Below are 24068 nucleotides of genomic sequence, written 5' to 3'. Positions count from 1 at the left end.
GGCTGTTAGAAACAAAGGCCACATGGGATCAAAAACATCCCCTGCCTCAAACTGGGCACCCAGAATTGCCAATTCTTTTAATCGTGGAATATCTGCATGGCAGTGAGTGACAAAGATGGCAAGAGCTCACATCCATGGGGGAATAATCCTGCTCCAGGCAAGTAGAGGCTGTGGTAAGGCAGGAGCAGGATCCAGAGGGAAGCTTGGGAGGAGAGACTGAGCAGATCCAGCCCCGGTTTAGTTTGTGTTGCTGGAATGTGATAAACATCTTTCCATGAGCAGTGATGAGCCAAAGTGGGAATGGCAGCTGGGCAGTGTGATGGGAGACCCCTTCATCTGTGGGATCAGGAGGAATTTCTTCCTGGAAAGGGTGGTCAGGCATTGGAAGGGGCTTGGAGGAGGGAGATTTGGAGATTTGGAATCCCCATCCCTGGGGATGTCTAAGGAATGACTGGAGGTGGCACTCAGTGCTCTGGGCTGGTGACAAGGTGGGGATTTGGCACAGGTTGGACTCGATGGTCTTGGACACCTTTTCTAACCTCAGTGGTTCTGGGAATCTGGAATTCCATGATTCAGCATTGCTCCCAGCCCACAGAGGTGGGCTCCTGCTGTCACAGGACACCTCAGCCTTTGCTTCCCAAGGTATTGAGTGGTCAGGAACTCCTGGGCACATCCCAGGATCTCTCATTCCCAGCCACTGGAGGTGTTGTGGCTTTTGGAGCCTCTCTGTGCCAGGGAGCTGTCAGCAGGCTCAGGATCTGCCTGCAGGAACGCTCTCTGAGGCAGCTGCCTGCCTACATGTTAACTCATCTTTATTTATCTCAGCCATATTTTGTTTTTAACCAGAAAATTCCTGTTTTGGACAAAAAGGCAGCAGTTCCACTCCCTGTCTCTCCTAGCAGTCTGGTTCTCCCTCTCTCCAGGCAGCTCCAGCTTCCCTGCTGTGTCACATCCGAGCATGAACAGTCAGGGAATGTTGAATGTTTGTCACACAGGTGCTCTGGGGCTCGTCGCTGACACTGTTTGTGACACCCTGAGCACACCACGGGCAGGAGCTGTGCAGGAGCAAGCCCCAGAGTGGTTCCAAAGAGGGGAGACGGGCCAATGTCCAGCTGGGAATTCACCTCGGAGGATGTGCAAGGAATGTCTGGTACCTTTCTCATCCCCCTGGGTCTGCTCTGCTCACACCTGGAAAAAACAGACCCTGGGCTTTGGGATGAGGAATCTGACCCCATCCAACCTCTGTTCCAGTCAGTCTTTCCAGGGTGATCAGCTGTAATTCCTACTGGAATAATGCCATTCCGTTCCAGCAATGTTTTCCCATTATTTTTAGTCCTTTTTTTTTTTAATGTTTATTTTAAAAGGCCAAAAATACTTGCAACTGATTAAAACAACACAAACCCCTCTGCTCTGGAATCAGGCTGGGAGAGCTGGGGGTGTTCAGCTGGAGAAGTCTCCAGGGAGAACTCAGAGCTCCTTCCAGTGCCTAAAGGGGTTCCAGGAGAGTTGGAGAGGGACTTGGGACAAGGGATGGAGGGACAGGACAAGGGGGAATGGCTTCCCACTGCCAGAGGGCAGGGTTAGGTGGGATACTGGGAAGGAATTCCTGGCTGTGAGGGTGGTGAGGCCCTGGCAGAGGTTGCCAAGAGAAGCTGTAGCTGCCCCATCCCTGGAAGTGTCCAAGGCAAGGTTGGATGGGGCTTGGAGCAAAAGCTGAGATAGTGGAAGGTGCCCCTGCCCATGGCAGAGGGTGAGATTTAAGGTCAAGGGGTTTTAAGGTCAGAGATATCAAACCAACAGTCTGCAAATTTCAACTTCCACCACCAATTCCAATTAACATCCCCTCAAAGTATTCACAGGAATATCTGTGGAAAACAAAACAAAGCAAAACAAAGCCTCTTAAATGCCTTCAGGATCCCGATCCAAAGCTCAAGGAAGTAATGGAGAGCCTTTCTTTTGATTTCAAATTAATTTGGTCAGCTGCAGCCAGAACTGGAGAGATGGATCATTAAATAATTTTTGAAGGATTCTCCCAGTGTCATCCATGCACAAATGGCTTCAGCATCTGCCAGGCTCAAGTCAGCAGTCCTGGGGTTTTTTAAGCATTCAGGTCAGCCATTAAAATACCAATTGAGAATATTTTTGCAGGTTTTATTCTCACACCAAGCTAGCAGTCAAGCTGGCACTTCTCTTTTCATCTTCACTTCCCATCGCCTCAATATAGCGTCCATCAATTTGCTTTTATTTATTTTTTCCAGGCTATTTTAGACAATCTGCTGAAGAAATCTCACTCAGCAACGAGTGCTGACCTTGAGCCGCTCCCTTTCTCTCCGGCTCCTTTATTTAAGAATGTGCAATGAATTAAGACATCACTTTATCCCCGCGCTCCGTGCAGGCAGCAGCGGCTCTCCAATGGAGCATGAATGGCACGGCTGCGGGCAGAGCTGGCCTGGAAATGTGATCTTATGGAAACGAGGGGTGACCTGCTTCCAGACACAACAATGTGACGGGAAGAGTCCTGCCTCCCAAATGGGACGTGACGGATGCATCCCTGAGGGGCCGGGGCTCTCGGAGCCTCCTGACGTGGGCAGAGGGAGGATGTGCCACGTGGAGGTCCCAGGAATAGGGATGGGGCCACAATCCTGCTGAGCTGCAGGGGACTGGCACCCAACCAGGGCTGCTCTGCAGCCAGGCACACGGTCTGGGACACGGTGGCATTGTCCTGCCAGCGCTGGAGCTTAATGTGGCACCTCCTTTTAGGGTCAGGGCCAGCTCAGTCAGGCAGCCTGGCACTGCTTCCCCTTCCCAATACCACATCCCACCTTTTCCTGATGCTCCCGAAGTGCTGGCAGGGTGCCCATAAAGAGTGATTGCCTCAAAAACCTCCCTCTCATGGAGATGAAACCCCGGCAGAGTGGGATCTTCACCCCAGTGACTGAGGCACGGCAGGGAACACGGTGGGACCCTGCCACTGCTGGTGTGTCCCACACCACTGACTCCCAGGAGTTACCAGGAGCAGCTCAGGAATGAGCCTGGGTGGGAAGCAGCCACCCCAGCACTGCCCTGCCAGCAGCACATGTCACAGCCCCGCGCCGAGGGGACCTTGGTGTTTAATCACATTTGGAGCGCGGAGGAAGGGAAATTCCTCCAATCACTTTGGTTTGTTGTTTTTTTTTTTTTTCCCCAACTTTTCTATACCCAAGTCTCGGAGGTAACGAGGAATTAGCACAAAACCCTACTAAACAATAACAACGGCATTCAATGTGCTCTGAAACTCCTGGGAACTGGAGAGACAAAAGGAATCTGTGGCATTGGGCTCGGAAAGGCTGGAGCTGTCACAAATTCCAGCATTTCTTCTCTCTCTTTCCAGTGCTTGGTGTGAGGGGCGGCAGGGCTGGGGCTCTGAGGAGGGCAGGAGAGCAGCGTGTCCCCAAGGATCCAGTCCACATCTCCCCAAAGTCCCATCCCTGTCCCTTCCTGGTCCCATCCCAGCCCCAGCCCAGATGTGATCAATAAAGCCCCAAGCTGCAGCCCCGGCTATCGGATTGCTCTGCTTTGATTTAAGGAGTTTCCCTGCCACCAGGGACAGAACACTTGGGATGTTTGCCTGGAAACGGGATCTGTGTTTAACTCATTAGGCCAAATTCACTGCAGGTGGAGGCAGAGGCAGCCCCTAGACGGGGCTGGGGTTGTTGCCCATGCAAGGGCTGCGTTTGCTCTGTGCTGTCCAGCCCAGGCAGAGCCTTTGGAGCTCCTTCCCTGCTCCCAGACCAGGCAGGGCATGCTGGCTCTGCTCCAGCTCATGCCAGCCTCAGGAATTTCTTGCTGGAGTTCCGTGGGATCTCCCTACCCTCCATCCCACCCACCAGCCTGCACATTCCACACTGAACCGTGACCCCACCCCACAGGGCCCAGGTGGTGCTGCTCCCTCCATCTTCCCCTTTTCCCTCCTTACAATTCCAGGGAAACCTTGATGTCACCCAAATCAGGAGCAACACCACCCCCCGAGGCTGGGGGAGGCTCAGCGCCACTCACTCAGCGCATCCTCTGGCTGCATCCCTGATGCCCCATGGAGCACACACTCCTCTCAGGGACCCCAGGGATATCCAGAACCCCTGACCTCACATGTGGCGCTGGAACAGGCTTGGGGTCATCAGCACATCCCATCTTCTCCTCCCTGAACCCTCACACCTCCTCATCCGCCTCCCCTGCCACTCCTGCCACCATCCCGTCTTCTGAGTGGCCTTGAGCCTTCAAAGAGAGAGGGAGAACAGGCGGGAAAAATCCACAGAGATGACTTTTAAAAAATGTAAAGCAAAATATCTGGTCTTGGCTGCTGTTAAAATCGGAGCATTTCATTAAAAGGCTGCAGGGCTTTTAAAGACAAACTCTAAGCAGAGCCATGAATAATGCAGCTCCTATTCAGAACATGAAGATTTTAGCGCATCCATAATACATGGGGTCAACCTGGGAAGAGGCTGCTAATGCACGGGAATGCAGGAGGCAGCAGCCTTGGCTGCTCCAAAAGGAAAACAAACGCGGGAGCTGGAGATTCTCTCCCACTGGCCGAGCACTCTGGGGTATGGCGAAACTCCGAGGGATTTTTAAATCCTTTTTATTGGTGTCTTTCAAATAAACTTTGTAATCTCATTAAGAGCTTGGGGGCTGATGCAGGCGTGCTGGACGTGGCTCACGGAGCTCTGCAAATAACTGAGAGTGGAGCTGTCTGCACACTCAGGGCTGGAAACTGGTGGGAGCACAGACAGCTTGGGGTATCCTGGAGTGCTCCGCAGGCCCCACATGCTCTGGGCTTTGCTGTGGGACACCCTGGAAAGGGAAAAGCTGGATAGGGCTGAGCTTGGGCAGACTACACGAGCCCTGCGGTGCTGGCTCATCTCTGGGATGAGTTGGTGGTGCCTTTGTGGGTGCTGCAGCCACTGGGTGGGATGAACTTTATGGAATCACAGAATCACTAAGGTTGGAAAAGCGCTCCAAAGCCATCGAGTCCAACCAGTGCCCAATCCCCACCTTGTCACCAGCCCAGAGCACTGAGTGCCACCTCCAGTCATTCCCTGGACACCTCCAGGGATGGGGACACCAAACCTCCCTGGGCAGCCCCTTCCAATGCCTGACCACCCTTTCCAGGAAGAAATTCCTCCTGTTCTCTTAGCTGAACATCCCCTGGTGTGTAGGACAGTGGGTTTTAAGCCAGGCTTCCCCTGCTCCTCCGGGCTCTGCAGGGAGCACTGGATGGGGCCCTGGGCGAGCCTTGGATGTGTCTGAGCCACGGGAACAGAGCCAATGGATAAACATCACCCCCAGGAAAACACAATTGCTGCAGCGAGGAAAATTGATTCCTCGAACAGTTTTATTCACAGAATGCTTGGTGGCTTTACCAGAGCTCCCAAGTTATCTCCCTCCTCCTCTCTTTAGCGCCGCAGAGAGAGTGTTCTCCCAATCCCTTATCTCCCTAATAGCCCTTCCTTTGGAGAGCGGAGATACCGGCGGATCTGTCGTGGCGTCGCGTTCCTCAAACATGGCCTGCTCTTAAAAAACAGTCCCTGTTCACAAAAAAGAGCTGTGTGAAAGTTGCTCGTGCCCGTGAAATGAAACTAGAGGAAAAAAGGAGTCTCAGTGGCTTTTGTGGGACTGATGGGGAGCAATCCATCCTCTGCATCAGGGCTGGGTAAATCTGTTTTGGCTGTGAACCTGAATTACTATTTGCCTTTTTTTTTTTTTCCTTCCGTGTGAAAGAAGATTTAGTGGCAACCCCCCTGATGTTGGTTTGGTGCCTGTGCAATCTGTCAGCAAGGACAAGTTCCCCACACTTAATCCAATTACACAAAAATTCCCTCGCAGAATTATTTGGGGATGAAATAGGCAAAAAAAGTCACAGGGGACCCTTCATCCCCTGTTTTACATCAGTTCATGAGCTGCTCCCCCCGTCTGGTGGCAAGGCTGGAAGTGTCACCTCAGCACAGCCCACACAGAGGGACTTGCTTGGGAAGTGCTGGTGCAGGGAGAGTTCAGGATGTTTTACGGAATTCCCACTCCCACAGCATGAAAACTCCCACTGAGAGCTGAGGCGAGTCTGGGCAGGAGCTGTGAGGAGTCTTCAACTCCCAGATTTGGGAGATACCTGGGACAAGGTGCCTGGGGTAGACCGAGTCCAGCTGTGGCTCCACACTGTGGGAATTGTGGAATCTCAGACAAGATTTTGTTCAAAGGGCCTTTACAACTCATCCCATCCCACCTCTGCCATGGGCAGGGACACCTTCCAGTATCCCGGGTTGCTCCAAGCCCCATCCAGCCTGGCCCTGGACACTTCCAGGGATGTGTCCACAGCTTCTCTGGCAACCCGTGCCAGGGCCTCACCATCCTCACAACCACGAATTTCTTCCCAATATCCCACCTAACCTTGCGCTCTGGCAGTGGGAAGCCATTCCCCCTTGTCCTGTCCCTCCATCCCTTGTCCCAAGTCCCTCTCCAGCTCTCCTGGAGCCCCTTTAGGCACTGGAAGGAGCTCTGAGTTCTTCCTGGAGACTGCTCTTCTCCAGCTGAACACCCCCAGCCCTCCCAGCCTGATTCCAGAGCAGAGGGAATTCCGGTGGAAAATGAACTGAATCCATGGATCCTCCTTTACTCCAGGAAGGGAAACAAGGGGATGCTGATCCCAGCCTGACCAGTTCAGGGCCTTGCAGGTTTCAGTCTGCTCTAACCTGAATCTCCATTCTTTTCCCAAGACGTGTGGCTGGTCCCCATTCCCGGGAAGGCAATCGCTCTGTCTGACACCTCGGTGTGCTCGGAAGAATTTCCTGATGCTCAAATTTCCTCTTCCCCACTGCCTTTCTCACACTTCATGTCTGCAGCTCTGCTTCCATCTGCTTCCCCTCCTTCCTTTCTCTCTCTTGGGCAGGTGGGGAAAAGAGAAAGTGCCTGTGGACAGAGAAAAAATTCACTGTGGCAGACGTGGAGCTGATTTTGTTCCTGGGGTAAACTTGGGAAAGGCTCCAGGGCTTTCCTGGGGGGGGAGTTTGGCCAGAGGGAAGAGGAGGCATGGGGAATACATTAGGAGGGTCACCCCACTGGCTACAAACAGGCTTCGTATTGTTGCCAAATGTTCATTAATCCAAAAATAGAATTTCAGAAATGTACAACTTTGTGCGAGGAATTCAGACAATCCAGGAAATCCAGAGGTAGCCCCGTGACCTGGAGAAAGCCCTGGGGTACCCCCAGGAGCAGGGGTGTGGATCGGGCTGGCGGAGCAGCTTCAGGGGATAGAAACCCAGGACTGTTCATATATCATCGCTCCAGGGAGAGCCAAGGGGAAAAAGGCAGGAATAAATAATCCCATTGCCTCCAGATCCTGACGCGTTGGGCAGGAACATACTGGAGAAGCAGCCATTGCCATCGGCTCCAAGCTGGAGAGCTGGGGGGACAAAGGAGGGGACTGAGCTGCTCTGGGCTCTGCTGTTCCTGGGTGTCCCCTCGTCCTCTGCTGAGTGCAGGAACCCTGTCCCCTCTCTGGAGCCTGCTCTGTGACCGGGGGATGTCCCCTGGGGGGTTTGTTCGCTGCAGCCCCGTCCTCAGGAGACCCCCGTGCCCAACACTGCGACCCTCGCAGGGGCTGCAGCACCAGCACAGGCGCGGCAGGGCACGGATGCAGCCGAGGTTCGTGCTCTGGAACGAAGAGGAAAGCCACTGTTAGGGGAGAGGAGACAGCCTGAGCTGGGGAATGAGGGAGCAGCTCCACCCTGGGACAGCTTTCCCACTGCTCTTCCCAAAGGAGCGAGTCCATCGCAGAGCTGGCTCTTCCACAGTGCCTGGGCACCCTCCGGGTGAACACACTTCCACATCTTCCCCATCCCAGCCGCTCTAAAGGCAAAGCTCCTTGCAGGGAAGACAACGAGCTGAGGGGTCACACCAGCGCCTCGCCTCCCCAGGCGCCGCCGGGAACATCCACGGAAAGTGCCCCAAATGGATGGGAAGGGAGAGAATGTGAAGCGATTTGGAGAATTAACTCCAAGAGAGGCAAATATTGCTGTCCCCCCCCCATGACCTCCATCCCGCCGCGGCTTTAATGCATTCTGCCTTTGGCCCTGCGCGAATGACAATGGAAAAACCATCCCGGTGAAAGCGCAGCCACACAAAGCACGGCGGCAGCAGGGGCTGGGGATGGATTGAAACACAGAAAACACCCAGAACAAAAAACCTGCTCAAGGGCACCGACGGGTACATGGGGCGGGGTAGAAGCCCCGTGTTTCCATGTTTTTTTTTCTTGTTTTCCCAATGGCCGTAAGCATTGTGGTTGATGCTTCCCTGGCAGGAGCCATGCAGCAGGGAAGTGCTGCTTTAGAGGCTTGGCCACAGCTGATAAATGGATATTGTAGAAGTTGAAGTTGGACAAATGCATCTATCAGCAGTTTATGAGAGGTGTAAAATACAAATTTGGGGAAAAAAAAACCAACACACACACCCTATGAAAAAAACCCTGGCGCGTTCCACCTATTTCTGTATTTACTTCTTTATTTTGTCTCCCTTGCCCCTAAAGGAAAAAACGATTTGGGCTGAACTAAGATATTTCAGTATTTCCTGCAAGAGAAATCCTTTGACTTTTAAATATAAATTGATTTTCATTTTACAATCAGATTCATCTGAATTTGCGTTTTGAGGGAGGACTTGAAAACCTCCCTGCTTTGCCTAAAAGCCCTGTGGCTGTGGGGCCACAGGCACCAGGGACAGACCTGGCAGGCACCTCTCCTGGTGTCACCTGGAAGCTCCGTAAAGTAACATTATTTTGGCAAGCTGAGGCCAGGACCTCTGTGCAGAGAGGTTTTCTGGTCTCCCCCTCACCTCTGCCCCCTCACCTGGCTCAGCTCAGGGCTCACAAACCAACTCCAGGCTCAGGTGTCTGAAAGAAAAAAATGGAAATATTCCCTCCGTGCTGCTGGGTGTTCCTTCTTGTTTTATAGGGAAAGCTCAGCCAGATGGAGAGGACCTGCCAAGCATCCCTCCCTTGAGCTGGCTGGCAAAGAAATCCAGAAAGTAGATGTGGAGAATTTCCAGAGAGGAAGTGTTGAGAGCAGTCCCAGCACAGGATGGGGAGGGAAAGGTGGCTGATGGTGTGGTGGCATCTCTGTCCCTGTCCCTCCTGTGACCTGGCTCTGCCATCCAGAGGTGAAGATCCAGAGGCCAAGATCCAGAGGTGAGGATCATTCCTGCCAGCTCAGGCTCAATAAAAACTCTCGGGGGAGGAACAAGATCCTCAAGGAACCATTGCAAGGGTTGTGCTCCTCCTCATCATCATCCAGGAAAAGGCAAAGTGGGAATGACAACGATCTCCATTATCTGGGAAAGTGAACATGGGATTGAGCCAACGACTGCCATTATCTGGGGAAAGTGAAAGCAGGAATGAGGCACAGATCCCCATTATATGGGAAGAGTGAACATGGAAACGAACCAACCATTCCTCCATGGCAGCTCAGGTGCCCCTCAGCTCTCTGCTCATCAGCATTTCCTCTGTCTTGGGAAGGACATGGAAGCCTATCCTTCACAGGAGATCCAGTCCTGCATGGATTTGCCACTAAATCACAGCTGAAGAGTGTGGGCAGAGTCCTTTTCCAATGACTACCTTTGGCCTTTGGCCACCAGAGGAAATCACCCCCTACCTCTTCCCAGTTCCCACCAGCAGACCCTGGAGACCTCATGGGGTAGGAATGTGGATGTAGGGTTGACTTTGGGCTCCTGTGGCTGAAGGATAAGGAAAGGAGGCTCCAGGGCTCACAGCTGAGTGGTACTGCAGGGGTGGAGGATTCTCAGGATAATGATGACTGTAAATCAGGGAAATGGATCTGGGAAAGCTGCTGAGCCCAGCTGGGATTTCACCTGGAGAATTATCAGACACTCTTAATGATTTGTGCCAATTTTCTCCCTGTTCCATCACTAATAACAGCAATAGCCAGTGTTTCTCTGGGATCGTATCCTGGTGGGAACAGCAGGGTTGGGCAATGAGAGGGTCAAGTTTAATGAGACCTGAGGAGTGTCCTTGACCAGATGCTGCTCTGGGAGGAGATGCTTAAGCTAGGTGTGTAAAAGTGTCTCACTACACCCTATAATTCTCATTTCTTTTGGCTCTGAGTGATTCTTTGTTGTTTCCTTGGATTCCCAGTGTAAGACAAGGAGCTCTCACTACTCCATTTCAGAGATTCCTCAGGATGAACAAACTCTTTACGCCTAATTTCAAACCCACTTGAACATTATGGGTTTGAAAGTTTGTCTAAAGGATCAAATGTTACGGAGTTCCTGTTCCAGGAGAGACTGGGAGAAAGGGCACAGAGGAGCGTATGCTTCAGCTAAAATAATTCTGTACATTTTACACCACACCCTCTGCTCACCGAGCCCCAGCAGAAATCCTTCCCCCCAGCATATAGAAAATTCTCTCCATCACATTTTAATTTTATTTTAAATCCAATTTGCAGAGGAATGGCTTGAAGTCTTTGGGAAGGTTATTGTTCTAAAAATCAGCGATTCAGACAAACTTCTAATAACATTTCAAGATAGTCACAAGTCCTTTGGGTCCCTTCTGATCACTCTACCAAAGCCAACAGATTGGACACACATCTGAGACTTTTAAATCTTTGTGGGCAACTGTTAACAAGCAGAACATCGAGAAATGGCATTCCTTGGAGTTCTGCTGGCACGGCCCCGGCACGAGACGGGTGCTGAGCTGCAGATGAAGGGTTGGGGGCTGAGGCACCTGGCCCAGATCCAGCCCAGCAGTGCTGGGGGTGCTGAGCCTCTCAGGCAGGCTCTCCTCTCCTGACATGTCCTTTTGAGCAGGAGGGATTGGACAACCTCTTGGAGACAATCCAGGATGTGATCATGCTGGACCCACCTGGCTTGTGCAGTGAAGTGAGCCAGGAATAAAGGGAAAAAGAGGGAATCCATTCTGGCCATGGGAATAGAGATTGTACTAACTGGAGGTATAGGATATTCCCCTTTTAAGTTAGATGGAAAAGTTCTTCCTGGATTGGAAAGCAACTTCTTTGTGGGTCAGAAGTGAGGGTGTCCCAAAACAGCCCAAGAGGTGCCAGAGTAAGTCTGGAAATTTGCTGCATTTGTGCATTCATACACGAGATACTGTGGCGTGTGCGACCACGGCACTTGTTTGGTCTCTGGGGAGAATAGGACGATTGTGGAGAGGGAAAAGTCAGGAGAAACACGTTCTTCCTCTTGATCTTTACTGGAGAAGACAATGAAGGGAAACATTTCCATTTCAAAGGCATTGTGCATAGGAAATCAGAATGTGACCTTAGCAGGCAGGGCAGTCTCTGAGGAGGAAATCAGGGAGCAACTGGAGAAAGTGTAGTAAGTCCCCCAGCCTGGATGGTATTTATCCAAGATTTCTGAGAGAAATCAAGTGTGAACTCCCAGGAAGGCAGCGACATGGATACTCAGCACAATCTGGATCGAGGGAAAAGAAACCACGATAACTCCTCTCAGAAGGATCAGAAGGCAATGATGACACCAAACTCAGAGTAATATGAGAGCCAGGCACAGATGTTTCCAAATTCTCCAGAAAGAGAAAAATTAAAGCGTAGCTTGGGAAGAGTCCTCCATCACAGCCATGGATCACCAGTGGATCTGACAATATCCAGCCACTTACAGGGGTTGTGCTCACACGTGGTGTTCCCGCAGCAGCATCCCCAGGCGGCTCCTGTCCCTCTTCCTCCGGACGGGGACAGTCCCCACGGCCCGGCCACGGTCCCCCCCGTTCAGGTTGCAGCCTCCAAACTGCGGCACAGCTGCCAGGAAGCGTTTTCCCGACGTCAGGCACGAACTCCCTGACAACCGATACCACAAACCCCATCAAGCCAGCCCCACTCCGAGCCCTGCCAAAGCCCCCTCGGCACCCCAGGCACAGCCCCGGCAGGTGTCACCTTGTGCTGTCCCGGCCAGGTGGGACACAGGGGCCGGATCCATCAGCAACACTCAGATCCCGGAATGGCGGGATGGAAACAGGACCATTACATGCTCTAATTCCTGCGCGGTGACTCATGCGACAGCAGGGACCAGGTGACAAAGTCTCTCCACTGCTCCCACTCCGGGAAGGGCCCGTGAGGGAGGAAGAGCCGTTCCCACCCCAGAGGTCCCTGTCCCCTCCGCTGGTCGCCTGTAAAATCAGACACCGCAACATCCCAGCTGAGGGGATCTGAGCCCACGCAGCGCCGCATTCTCCCGCTTCTCCTGGTTCCCATCCAGAGGAATAAAGGCTCCTTGTGCCGGGGGACGGCCGCGTCCATTGAGGGCGGTAATGGGAGCTGACAGCTCCGGCGGGCAGCGGGCACCGGCGTGGGCAGGCGGAGCGCTCCGCTCGCGTCCCCCTGACAACGGCGGCCCCGGCTCACGGCGCTGCCTGCGAGAGGTTAAACACGAGCCGCTTCCCTCCCTTCCATTCTCGGCTTCTCAAACGCCTTTGTCTCCATTGTGCGGCGGTGGGGAGCGAAGCCGAGCCGCGCCGAAAAGCCCTGCCGGCGGCAGGAACGAGGAACCCCAACAAGTGCTGCTGGAATCCCAAATGCCACGGCAGTGTGGGAGTCGCTATCCCAGCACGGGAGGCAGCCACGCCGAGGGGAGCTGGATGCACGGGAAGGGACGGGAGTAGGGGGAAAAGGAGAGGGATGGGGGGTAACAAGCACATCCCTGCGCCGTGCTCCTCCTTGGGGATCCCTCACATTCCGCAGGGAGGGAACACAAAGACTGACGGGTTCCGGTCATCACCGAGTGGCAAAGGCTGGCAAGGACCACGAGGATGCACCTGGAGGGAGAGGCTGCTGGAATCCTTGGCGCAGCCCCCAGGGACCCCCTGGTGGGTGATCCAGAGTCCCTGTCCAAGTACAGAGCAGGGAAGTCCTCCAGGAACCACCGTGAAGGCAGGGATGCTACAGTGCCTTGGCAACAACCCTCCTCTGCATCCCATGGATAATGGGCAAGCTCTGCTGGACTGGTTTTAAGGGTTTTGAGTGCATCTTGGAATATTAAAAAAAACAGGAGAAAGAGAAGCCTGAGAAGGCTGTGGGGGTTTGGGGGACACATGGGAGAGCCCTTTCCACAAATGTTATCCTTTGGTGTGGGAGAAAGGTCCATCCATCAGCTGGCTGGAACATCGCATGGACCTGTGTGGCCACCCCGACCCAGCTCACAGACATTCCCATCATGGTGGGCTTTTGGCTGGTTTTAATTTCAGTTTGGGAGGAAAGAATGGAAAAAAGACACCATCACCCTCCTCCACTTCTGTATCTACTGAGGAGAGGAAAGGAGAGGAGAGGGCAATAAATTCCAGCTCAGAACTAAATCCCTGGATGCATCCCATACTCCAGCAGATGCCCAGGCCCTGAGGAATGGCTGCACAGCATGCCCAGCCCCTGAGGAATGACTGCACAGCATTCCCAGTCCCTGAGGACATTTCAGTGGGACAGGCTGTCTGTGTGGCACAGCTCCAGGCACAGAGAATGTGGCCCACACCACCAAGAACTCAGAACCTGCTCCTACCCTCCAAAGCTCCAAAGTTCTCCAGAATGTGTGGCCCAGAAGATGTCCTGCAGATGCTGTTGGAGTCTTTCTGCTTGTTTATTTTCCTGGCAACAGCCATCATGGGGAGGAGATTTCTGTGGTTCAACAAGTGTCTGGGGACCACGGGTCCAACCCCTGCAAATACACAAGTAGAAAAGAAGAAATGCAGGAGATGTGAGAAGAGCCCTTTCTTCTCAGCCAGTGCATTTTTCAGCTGTCAGGACCAGCCCAGGTGACTGCAGAGTTCCAGCGGCATTAACTGATGAAATTCCAGGGAGAGGGTTGTGATTTACCATCAGTGTGGCTCCAGCACAGAGGTGAAGATGTCCCAGGGAGGTGGCACTTCTCAGGCTCTGCTCCCAAGCAGATGAAGTCCAGACTTCCCAGGAAAACCGAGAGTGCTCAGTCCTTCCCAGCAAGGCCATCCCACTGAAGGATAAACTTCATCCCAACAGCTCATTCCTGCTTTGGCTCTGCTGCCAAAACAGCCCACAAGCAGGACTGGGAAAGGGGGAAGTGGTGGGACAGGGACAATTAGAGCCAACTGCGGTGGAGGGATTTTGCGTTGATCTCTTTTTTCCCCTTTTAATAGCGCTGGATTATAAATATGGCAAAACCACATGTTATCAGACACAATGAAACAATTACCCTCGGCTTCCCCACGGTGGGGATGGGCCTTGGCAGGGGCCTGGAGCTCTCTGATGTGGACACCTGCTCTTGAGAAGTGTGATGGGTGAGCAGCAGCTCCAGCAGAATGTGGGGCCCAAAAACACCCCGAGTCAGAGCACATTTCAATCATGACCAATTGGGTGCTACAGAAGGATGGACCCATCCCGGTTGCTGAGTCATTTTAATCCCAAGCAGCAAACAACACCCTGGGCTGGAGCTCCAGCACATGGTTTGGATTTCTCCGGAGGAGGCAGAGCCCTGGAAGGTTTAATGGATGTCCAGGCAGCTGGGGCTCACCTCAGCCTCTCCTGAGCTAGTTCTGCTGGACACAACATCACCGATTTTTCTGCCCCATTTGCTCTGCGCAGTTGTGTTTTTGTGTTCATCAAACCCCACTCCGGGTCCCCCTGCCCCGTGTGCATGTTCCTCTTTCTTCCCTTCCGATGTCAGGAAGGTTTTCCTCGAGCAGGGCAGGCTTCCCCCCGGCCTGGGCTGTTATTTATGGGGCACCCCCGCGCAGAGCCCAGCCGGGGAGGTGAGTGAGTTATGGTTCTGGGTGACATCATGGACTGGACTTCATAAAGGGGCTCAGCCGATGGTCTCTGAAGACAGCTGCAAAAAAAGGCAGCCCTGAAGGAGATGATGGAGTGGGTGAGACATAAATTTCTTAGGACAGGCAGTGAAAAAACATTTACAGCCCTTCTTTCCTGAGTCTGGTTTCAATCAGAGCCGCAGCGGCTGCAGCGATGCCTCGCACCGCATGCTCGCTCAGACACACGCTCTTATACGCTCAACCTGCCTTAGTTCTTGGATTTTATTCCCTTTTTTACTGGTCTGAAAATGCCCTGATGCAGGATGGCTTGCAGATCCTCAGGCAGCCAGCTCCCATGTCAAGCAGCCGCAGCCAAGGGCTGGATGCGGATCTGGCCTGCAGACGGGAACCGAGCAAGAATAATATTGATAAGGGTAATGAGGGGCCGGCTTTATAAACCCATCACATTGCAGTCGCAGCCTATAACAAACGGGGTATTAACTCTGACATTCATTAAGGCACTTTGCCATTTCTTCCAGGCTTAATGGAAAATCTGTCTGCTTAGCAGGGCTCGCTGCAGCGGCCGGGGAATGGGGAGGTTACTGATTAGAGCAGCCCCAAGTGCTTGGCTACCCCAAAGGGCATTTGAAGTTCATTCTTGAGCTTCTTGTTCCTAATTTTATTTCATTTTATATCTTGGGGCAACTGTTTTCTACATTTAGTGGGTCTGTCCTCAAGCACGCGGATGAGCTGTCCCCACCTGAGCCCTCTGTGGCTGCCCAGACTGCTCCAGGAAACCTTTGGGATGGAGCCTCCATATCTGAAGTCACCTTGCCAGGCTGGAGGAAATGTTCCTCCTTGTGAACCCACAAATCTTTTTTTTTTTTTTTTTTTTTTTTTTTTTTTTTTTTTTTTTTTTGCTACAGCTTTGTCCCATGACTTCCTGCCTTCTTCCATCCCGGATATGGAGAAGATGCTACTTCTCTATTCTTGTGGCCATGAGGACCGTTTGGAGCCTGTGGAGATGTTAATTAAACAAGTTCATTCAACCCTTTCAATGGGACTTGAAATTCCTCAAAGAGCTCAGGGAAAATGAAACACCCCAAACCTCCCATGTGAGCAGCAACTCTTGTGTTCCCCAAGTGCTTGGCTCCCTCTCAGCTGTGAGTCACTGTAGCTGTGCCTGATTTTTGGGTGAGACGGCATCATTTTCACGTACATCCTCACACTATTCCCAAGGATCCCCCAGGAATATCCATACAGGTGTAGAGAGGGTGACGGGGAGCAGGGCTGTTGCTGAAGCCCACCTTGAGTGGGGCCAGGTGATGCTGAGCCCTGGGAGACCTCTCCTTCCCTGAGCTGTGCCTGCTCTGGGCAGGACCCCGCTGGCCCCTGCATCAGCCCCCTGCATCCTTTCCATGATCCTGAGCTTTGCAAACCTTGTGCTGCCCCAACGCTGGAGCCGAGAGGGTGTGAGCACCTCTCTAGGAGAGCAGCACCTCTCCCAAGGCGGGCTCAGTGCTCTCCCGGGCTGTGCCACACGGGCAGGCTCTGCCTTTTGGTGTCGATGAATCCCGGAGCTCTCCGTCTTCCCGGGAAGAAGCAACTTCCAGTCAGTTCAGCGAGTTAATCTCCATCTGCCTCTCCCGTAACCAGCCCGAATTTATCAGCAATCTGCATTTTCCGTGGATGTGCGAGGCATTTAATAAAACCCAGAGCGAGGAGATGAAAGATTTATCCGTTTGCCCCCAGAGATGTCCCTTGCGAGGGCAACGCGGGACTCGGGAGCGGAAACCTGGATTGTTTTTTATGGCAGCTGCGTGAGGAGATACAGAGCCTTTGAAGTTGCTCCTGGCCCCGCTTCCTCCCGCCTGCCCCCGGTGCCCGGGCTTGGCAGGGTCAGGGCACAGCCAGGATGGGCAGCTCGGTGGTCAGAGCACGGTGGGATTCGTGGGAAGGGCAGGAGGGCACGGAGAGGGGAGAGCAGGAAAAGGAAAAGGAGGAGCAGGAGGCCAAGCTGGCCACGGGCAGAGATGGCTCGGCTGGCTACACGCAGCTCCGAAATTCGTGGACAAGACCTCGTGTTAGAAATTTTTGTGTTAGAGGTGAAATGATAACAGGAACCACTGCCGGCCGAGGAGGTGAGAGATGGAGAGGAAGAAACCTCTCCACCGTGCTGAGCGCCAGGACTGCTCCGGCTGGTGTGGGACACCCAGGAATTGGCACGGCCACCAGGTCACCTCCTCGCCCCTCGCATCCTCTCCCCCAAACCCAGCCAGCCCCTGCTGCCCTGCGGCACGGCGGAGCATCCCGAGCTGCCGGCGGCGGCGCCGACCAGGAGGAGCGACTCGGGAGCGGAAAGCAATGACTCGGGAGGGGGAAGGAGTGGTGACATTTCCCCGCAGTCCCCCCGTGCCCATCTGCAGAAGGGCAGGGAGGCGCCGGGCAGGTGCCAGCCCAAATAAATACGAGGCGAGTGCTCCCCAAGGAACCATCGGGGCTCTGCCAGGGAAGGGGGGGCACTGCCGGTGCCGTGGTTTCTAATGAGCAATTTTAATTTCTTCCATAAACAGCTAATAAAGCTCATCTCTCTCTCCTTCTCTCTAATGCGCCATTTATTTCTTGCTCTGAAAGGCGAGCAAGGAAATTCAGGCAGGAGGTGGGAGGGGGGGTTGATGCTAAATGTCAGCGCTGTCTGATGAAGCCTAATTGTCCCTCGGAGCTGCTGCAGCAGCATTGGCACCCACAGGAAGAGCCCATGGGCCCTGGTGGCAGGGAGCTGGCAGAGCCTGCCCCGGGAGGCTGCTGGAGCAATGGGGCACCAATTTTAGCCATGGTGATAATTAGGAACAGTCTCGGAATGGGCATTGCTCGTTACTCTGCAGAGGGACTAGGGGCTCATTCCTGGGCAAGGACAGAATAGGAACAATGGCCAGCCCCTCACCGTCCCTGGAAGTGTTCAAAACTCGTGGGGATGTGGCACTTGGTGGGGTTTAGGGGGGAATACGGGGTTGGTGCTGGGTTGGTGGTTGGACCTGATGATCTCTGAGGTCTTTTCCAAACCATATGACTCCATGATTCTATGATTCCCTAATTATCTCCTTTGTCCTTTCAGCAGCTCCCAATCTACCTGGGCTGTCTCCCCCTTTTCCATTTCATGCCATTTCTGAACTTTGTAAGTACCATCAGAAGGCTCAGGAATGTTGCTTGTCTTCGTGGATGGTGATTATTCCTAAAATTACTGCAGAATAATTGTCACTGTGCCAAGAAGCTGGTGACGGTCTCCCAGTTCCAAACTCACCAGGTTGGGCAGGGATAACATGGAGCTGCTTACCCAGGAATAACCAGGGTGTTGCTCTGGTGTCTGCAATGGTGCAGGACAGAAGGAGGTTCCCAAAGCTGCTGTAGGTGTTGGTTTTAGGGACAAAGCACAGCATTTTCCCATAGAAGTCTCTGAACAGTGGGAATAGTTGAAATACAGGTGTCCTGCCAAGGAACCTGGGAGCCATGTGTGGAATCTGGGCCCGTGTGCACATGGGATGTTTGGAATATCAAGGAGAGATCCCTTTTCGTCTCTCAGTCTGCCTGGGGAGGGGACATGGGACAAATATTTGCACCATTTTTTCTGGATTGTCAGTCTTTTGCATGAGCAGGACAAGGAGGAAACACGTTGAGGAGGCACAGGAGGAGATGCGGAGCTTTGGGTCCATCTGGAGTTTGGCTACCTAGGGAGTACCAGTGCAAATAAAACACAAACCCTGCAGGAATGAGGGGGCTGGAGCTTCTGAGGCCACGGGAAGTGTTAGGGCTTAATGGATTTGACATTTCTGAATCTTTCTCTTTCTTGTTGTTTGTTTATTCTCCAGAGTAAAACTCCTAGTCTGGGAAATGGCACTGATTGTCTGTGGCTGAACATCTCTCCTTGTGGTGATATTCAGGCTGGATGTCCCCAACACCCATCAAACATCACCAGGCTGAGTCTGATCATGCTCTAGAAAGATCTATAGGTTAAATACAGACATCCATAGATATTCTTGTGGAAAAAAGCATGGCCATTCACAGGATCTGAGTTCCCTGAGCAGCTGAATTCTTGTTCTGCACAAGGCTAAGGCCATTCCTTAAATCCATCTCCTCAAGTCTAATGCAAGAGTATTTAAAGGCATCACGAAACTGTGGATCAGGTCCATGGCAGTTTTAAGCAGCCTTAAGTTGTACAAAGTGAAAAACTTCCACTCCCCAGCTGGAGCTGCTTCCCAGTGCGTGCAGAAGAGCTTTGGAATATTCAGGACATGAATGATAAAGCTGAGAGAAGACTGTAAATAATTTTCTACTCCTGTTAACTCAGGATTTCAAGCAGTTCCTTCAGCTGCACTGGAGCATTTCTGTTCCTTTTGGGAACTTTGAAGCTGTTTCCACTGGCATGGATATTCCAAAACTCTTACCAATATTTTCTGTCTGGAACACACACACAGAGCTGGGCCACAGCCTTACACAGCCCATCCAACCCTGTGCTGTCCATGGCCACAGCCCAGGATGGACTGGGAAAATCCAGGAGTGGAAGAGCCCACCCTGACCACGCTGCTCCTCATGGAAACAGCATCCTGCCCGCAGACATCCCGGAGACTGAGGAGGGAGGAAAATTTGTCAGGTGAATTTGTCAAGCAGGGGTGATAATCATTCATTTAGCCTGTAATGACATGGCACTTACCATGTAATAACTTGGATATTGCATGGAAATTACCATGTAATCCAAGGCTCGGGAGCTGCCATATTGTCAGGGCCTCCATGGTAATTTGTACCCTCTCATTTACAGCCCTGAAACTGCTTTTATTGTGGCAACAAAGCAGAGATTCACAGTTTGCCAAAAGGAGAATCTCCAGAGGGATGTTATGAATAATTAGGCAGCCACGGTGGTTTTGGATAACATCTTTACTGTAACTCCATTAACGAACAATTGATTGCTTTCCTAGCTCTGACTTGCCTCCAGTCCTTCTACCCAGAGCTCCTCTCCCCACTGGGAAGAAGGCTCTGCAAAGGCGGATCCACAGCGGGATAATTGCTCCGAGAGGGTGAGCCCAGGAAGCAGCGTCCTGGAAGAGGCAGCAGCTTGAGCAGGCCAATGTTCCCTGGAAAACAATGGAAAGCAGAAATGTCTGTCGAAGTGTGTGGCCACTCCTCAGATGCTTCCATGATGATTTCCATGGAATTTGGAAAAGGTGCTTGTGGAGATCCCGGCCCAAGGCTTGGCTGGCGCTAAGAACACCCAAGTGCAAATGGCACTGGCACAACCATTGACCATCAAGAGGGTTCAAAATGGATGTCACCTCCACCAGACCAAAATCTACCTTCAAGTCCTACCCTCGGGTCTCTCTGTCCCCACAAAGCTCTTTTAGAACTCACTGATCACGGCCCAAACTGACCCTTGCCACCCTCAAACGCTCGTCCCCAACCCTGTCTTTGTGTTGTGATAGATTGTGTTTCTCTGCGCCACCACCGTGCTGAGATTGGGTTATTTTTAGAGGGAAAATGAGGTGGTCAGAGGGAATGTTTTGCATTTGAGGATGAGAGGGAGACATTGCCTGCGCTGCCCCTCTGCCCTTTCCCTGTTCCCTGCCCCTCATCCTCCTCCTGACCCGCTGGTAACCCCCTCCCACGGAGCCTCCCCATCCTCCTCCCTGGGATGCTGTGCTTGCAAAGGGGCTGGACAGTGTCTCCCAGGCCTTGTGGAATCATGGAATCATTTAGATTGGAAAAGACCTTTAAGATCATTGATTCAACCTGTGCCTGCTCCCAGCCATGGGGTCTCTGCTCGGGACTCCTCAGTTCATGCTCCTCTTCCTTGTTTGGCTCTGCCCCTGCTCCTCTTCCGCACTCAGTTCTGCCATTCCCTTGGAAGTTGATCTGTGGAGGGAGCAGCTCTGGTGTTGTTGTTTGCTGTGCAAACTTGGAAACTGGGCTGTGCCTGCGATGAGAGCGGGATGAACGTCTGGGGGAGGTTTGCAGTTCACAGTGATTGAGATCCTCTGCTTGGAGGAGCCTAAACAAACTCTGTAACCTCAGGGGAAAATCTGCAGCATTTTAGTTTTAAGTGTTTCCTCTAAAAAAATAACTGTTTGACCTAGAAAACTCCCAGGGAGCATTCCTGGGGCTGGAGAAGCTCTGGGAGCCCAGCCTGGAGATGGGACTAGGAATTAAAGTGTGAGCATTGAGAACCACATCTCTGCTTTGAGCTCAGACTCAAAGTGCTGCTCACCACAGACTTGTCTCTGGTTTACTTCCCACCAGGGCGAGTCATGGAAAATTCACCTGGAATCTCATCCCTTATTCAAGGACATGGGATTCTATAGGATTACATCTATCCATGGCCCAGGGTCGGTGTAAGGATGGGGTGAGCTGGGTTCAAAAGCGGAGAGCCCCAAATGCAGATGTTCATTCATCTCACTCTCAGATCTGTCTCACCTGAGGATGGAAGAGGTGTCCCCAAACCCTTCTCTCCACCCTTCTGAATGTCTCCCATCTGTGGTTCAAATTATATATTTTTTCAGAAAAGAAAGATAAAAAAAAAAACCCGGAAATTGCTGACCCATTTAGAGCTCTCTAAAACTGCCACTTTTAGAGCCCCCAAAATAGCTTTAGTGAGTAGCAGATGTGCCAAAGTGGAGAAATAAACACAAGTGTGCTGCTTTTAACCTCCAAACTGCTTCTTGTGCAAGGCTGCAATGAAACCTCAGAGTGGGCTCCAGCCCAGAATCCAACCCTGCTCCCACCACGGGTCCTTATCCCAGTGCTGGGGGATGTTTCCTGCAGGGCTACCAGCCAGGAGGAACCCAGCTACTCCCATGGCCAAGGAGCACCAATAAAACGTGGAATTAGAGAATCAGAGAATCTCTTGAGTTGGAAGACACCCACCAGGATCATTGACTCCAGCTCCTGGCCCTGCACAGATGCCCCAGCAATCCCACCCCATTGCCGGGGAGCATTGTCCAAATGCTCCTGGAGGTCTGGCAGCCTTGGGGCCATCCCTGTTCCCTGTGGTGCTTGGTCAGTGCCTGGCACCCTCTGGGGGAAGAACTCTGTTTAGATATCCATGTAAATCTCCCTGACACAGCTCCATCCATTCCCTGGGTCATCACATCCCTGCTCACAGAGAGCAGAGATCAGAGCTGCCCATGAGCTCTGCCCTCAATCTCCTCTTCTCCAGGCTGGACAATCCCAATTCCCTCAGCCACTCCCCATCCCGTGTGACCCCTCCAGACCTTCCCGTGCCCCTGCTTTGGACTCTTGAACAGCTTTGGATTTTTCTGATATTGCAGTGCCCCAAACTGCCCTAGGGCTTGAGATGAGGCTGCCTCAGGGCAGAGCAGAGTAGGACAATCCTTCCCACAGCCAGGTCCCCCATGTCCATATCCTAACCTGGACATGCCAAGAGCGGAGAATGGGATGGTGCAGCACAGCACATCTACTCTGTGCTGTGCTGCACCAGGACACAGGTGCAGGAGAGCACCTCAAGTTCCCGGTGAAAGGTGATTGTAAGAAACACCTTTGAGTCCTTTGCTGGGATGGCTGCAGAAATTACAGCAGCTCCCTCAGCCCTGTGGCTTTTCCAGCCAGAGCAGAGGCTGCTCCCAGCCTGGCTCCTTGTCTGGAAGCTCTGCAGCCAGCAATAATTGCATTTTGTCAAGTGGTTTTAGCAAAGCAATCCACATTTATTAACCATCTGGATTAGAGAAATGATCTTCCTGATTCCAACTGCCAGCCCAGCCAAGCACTTATCACAGAAAGGAATAATGGATCCCATTCCTCCCTCCCCACCTCACCAAGGGTCTGTTCCCTGCACTTTATTTACTTGGGTCAATAAAGGAATTGCACACACAGGTCACTGCTGGGTCCACACTCCTGCATTCCAGGTGACAGCCTCAGTCCTGCATCTCTCCAGTGCTGTCCCTCTCTCCTGTCCTCACAGAAGGAGGAAGGGACTGAGACATCAGAGTCAACGTGGATTTCACAAAATCACCTCAGGCTGATGGGAAAAATTCATTAGAGGAAGGAGGGAGGGGGGGAACGCTCCTGTCTCTCGTACATCATCCCTGTCCTCCTCCCTCCTCTGTAATGTCCTCTGTCAGAGGCAGGAACTTCCCTCCTCACTTGGATTGCATTCATCTACTGCAGGTTTAATCCTGTCAGCCCAGCGCGGGGACACAAAGAGCTCTGTGGGCACAGGGAGCCAAAATTCTCCGTGTTTTAGCTGGAGATTCTCCCAGCTCCATCCCTCCCTGGCCAAGGGGGTCCTGTGTCCCTTCCTACTGCTCCTATTGCTGCTGTACCCAGAGCATTCCCAAGCTCAGGAAGGTTCTGCAGGCTGTTCCCAAAGCCAGTTTCCTGGGGATCTGGGTTGCTGACGGGTCCCATGCAGACAGCTGGCTCCAGGAGAGCTCTCCAGGCACAACAGCCTGGGTTTGATTGCTCTGGGAGCCGGGTAACGGGGACCTGCTGTTCGCTCCATCCAAACCCACACTTATTCCCATTCCCACGGGGTTTTCCCTTAATTGAGCTGCTGACTGCATTAACCTGGGAAGGGAGTATTGATTGAGCAGCCAGAGGAGCTGAGCTCAGCTCAGGGCTCAGCTCTTTACAGAGACATGGTGGGAGCTTCCAAACGAGGACACACATGAGCTCACTGGGATTGGGATTTCCTTGGAGCGAGAAGAGAAGCCCTTCCATCTTTCCACTGCACCTGGAATAAGACTGATCCCCTTTTCATGGAAATTCTGAGGCTTTGCCTCCCTCCATCCACCTGCCTTCACAGCATTCCCAGCTCCTCCCAGGTCTCCCAGCAGAGCTGCAGCTGAGGGAAGGGAAATGAAGTTTCATCCCTTGCACTTGCCCAGTCCCTGACACCTTGAGGGCTGGGTCATGTCTGGAGGAGCAGCTGTGGGACCTGGCAGCAGGCCCCTGTGCCAGCCCCACCAGAGGGAGCACCCAGCTCTCCCTGTCTCTGCAGCTCTGAATTCCACGGCAATTCAATTAAATTCCTCAAATTATTAAGTCCAGGTCATTGCAGGAGAGAAGAGATATGAGAAGGGAAATTTAATAATGAATGAAGTCTTCCAAAGCTAAAAACATTGCTCCAGCACATGCAAGGACTCAAGCCAACAGGGATATTCCCAGAGTCCCAGGGTGGTTTGGGCCAGAAGGGACCTTGCAGCTCATCTCATCCCACCACCTGCCACGGGCAGGGACACCTTCCACTATCCCAGGTGACTCCAAGCCTTGTCCAACCTGGTCTTGGACACTT

At 52.7% G+C, this 24068-nt stretch overlaps 1 long non-coding RNA gene across 1 annotated transcript; it reads right to left on the bottom strand.

Moving 5' to 3' along the window:
* Positions 1 to 20556: 20556 nt before the first annotated feature.
* Positions 20557 to 23233, bottom strand: LOC136374010 (uncharacterized). The gene is made up of 3 exons (XR_010745790.1): positions 23098 to 23233; positions 22620 to 22787; positions 20557 to 20674 (listed from the first exon to the last, which is right to left on the bottom strand). It is a non-coding gene; the product is annotated as an uncharacterized lncRNA (long non-coding RNA).
* Between the last annotated feature and the right edge of the window lie 835 nt (positions 23234 to 24068).

Source organism: Sylvia atricapilla, chromosome Z, assembly GCF_009819655.1.
Source record: "Sylvia atricapilla isolate bSylAtr1 chromosome Z, bSylAtr1.pri, whole genome shotgun sequence".
Taxonomy (NCBI): Eukaryota; Metazoa; Chordata; class Aves; order Passeriformes; family Sylviidae; genus Sylvia; species Sylvia atricapilla.
This window is presented reverse-complemented; position numbering and strand designations above follow the sequence as displayed.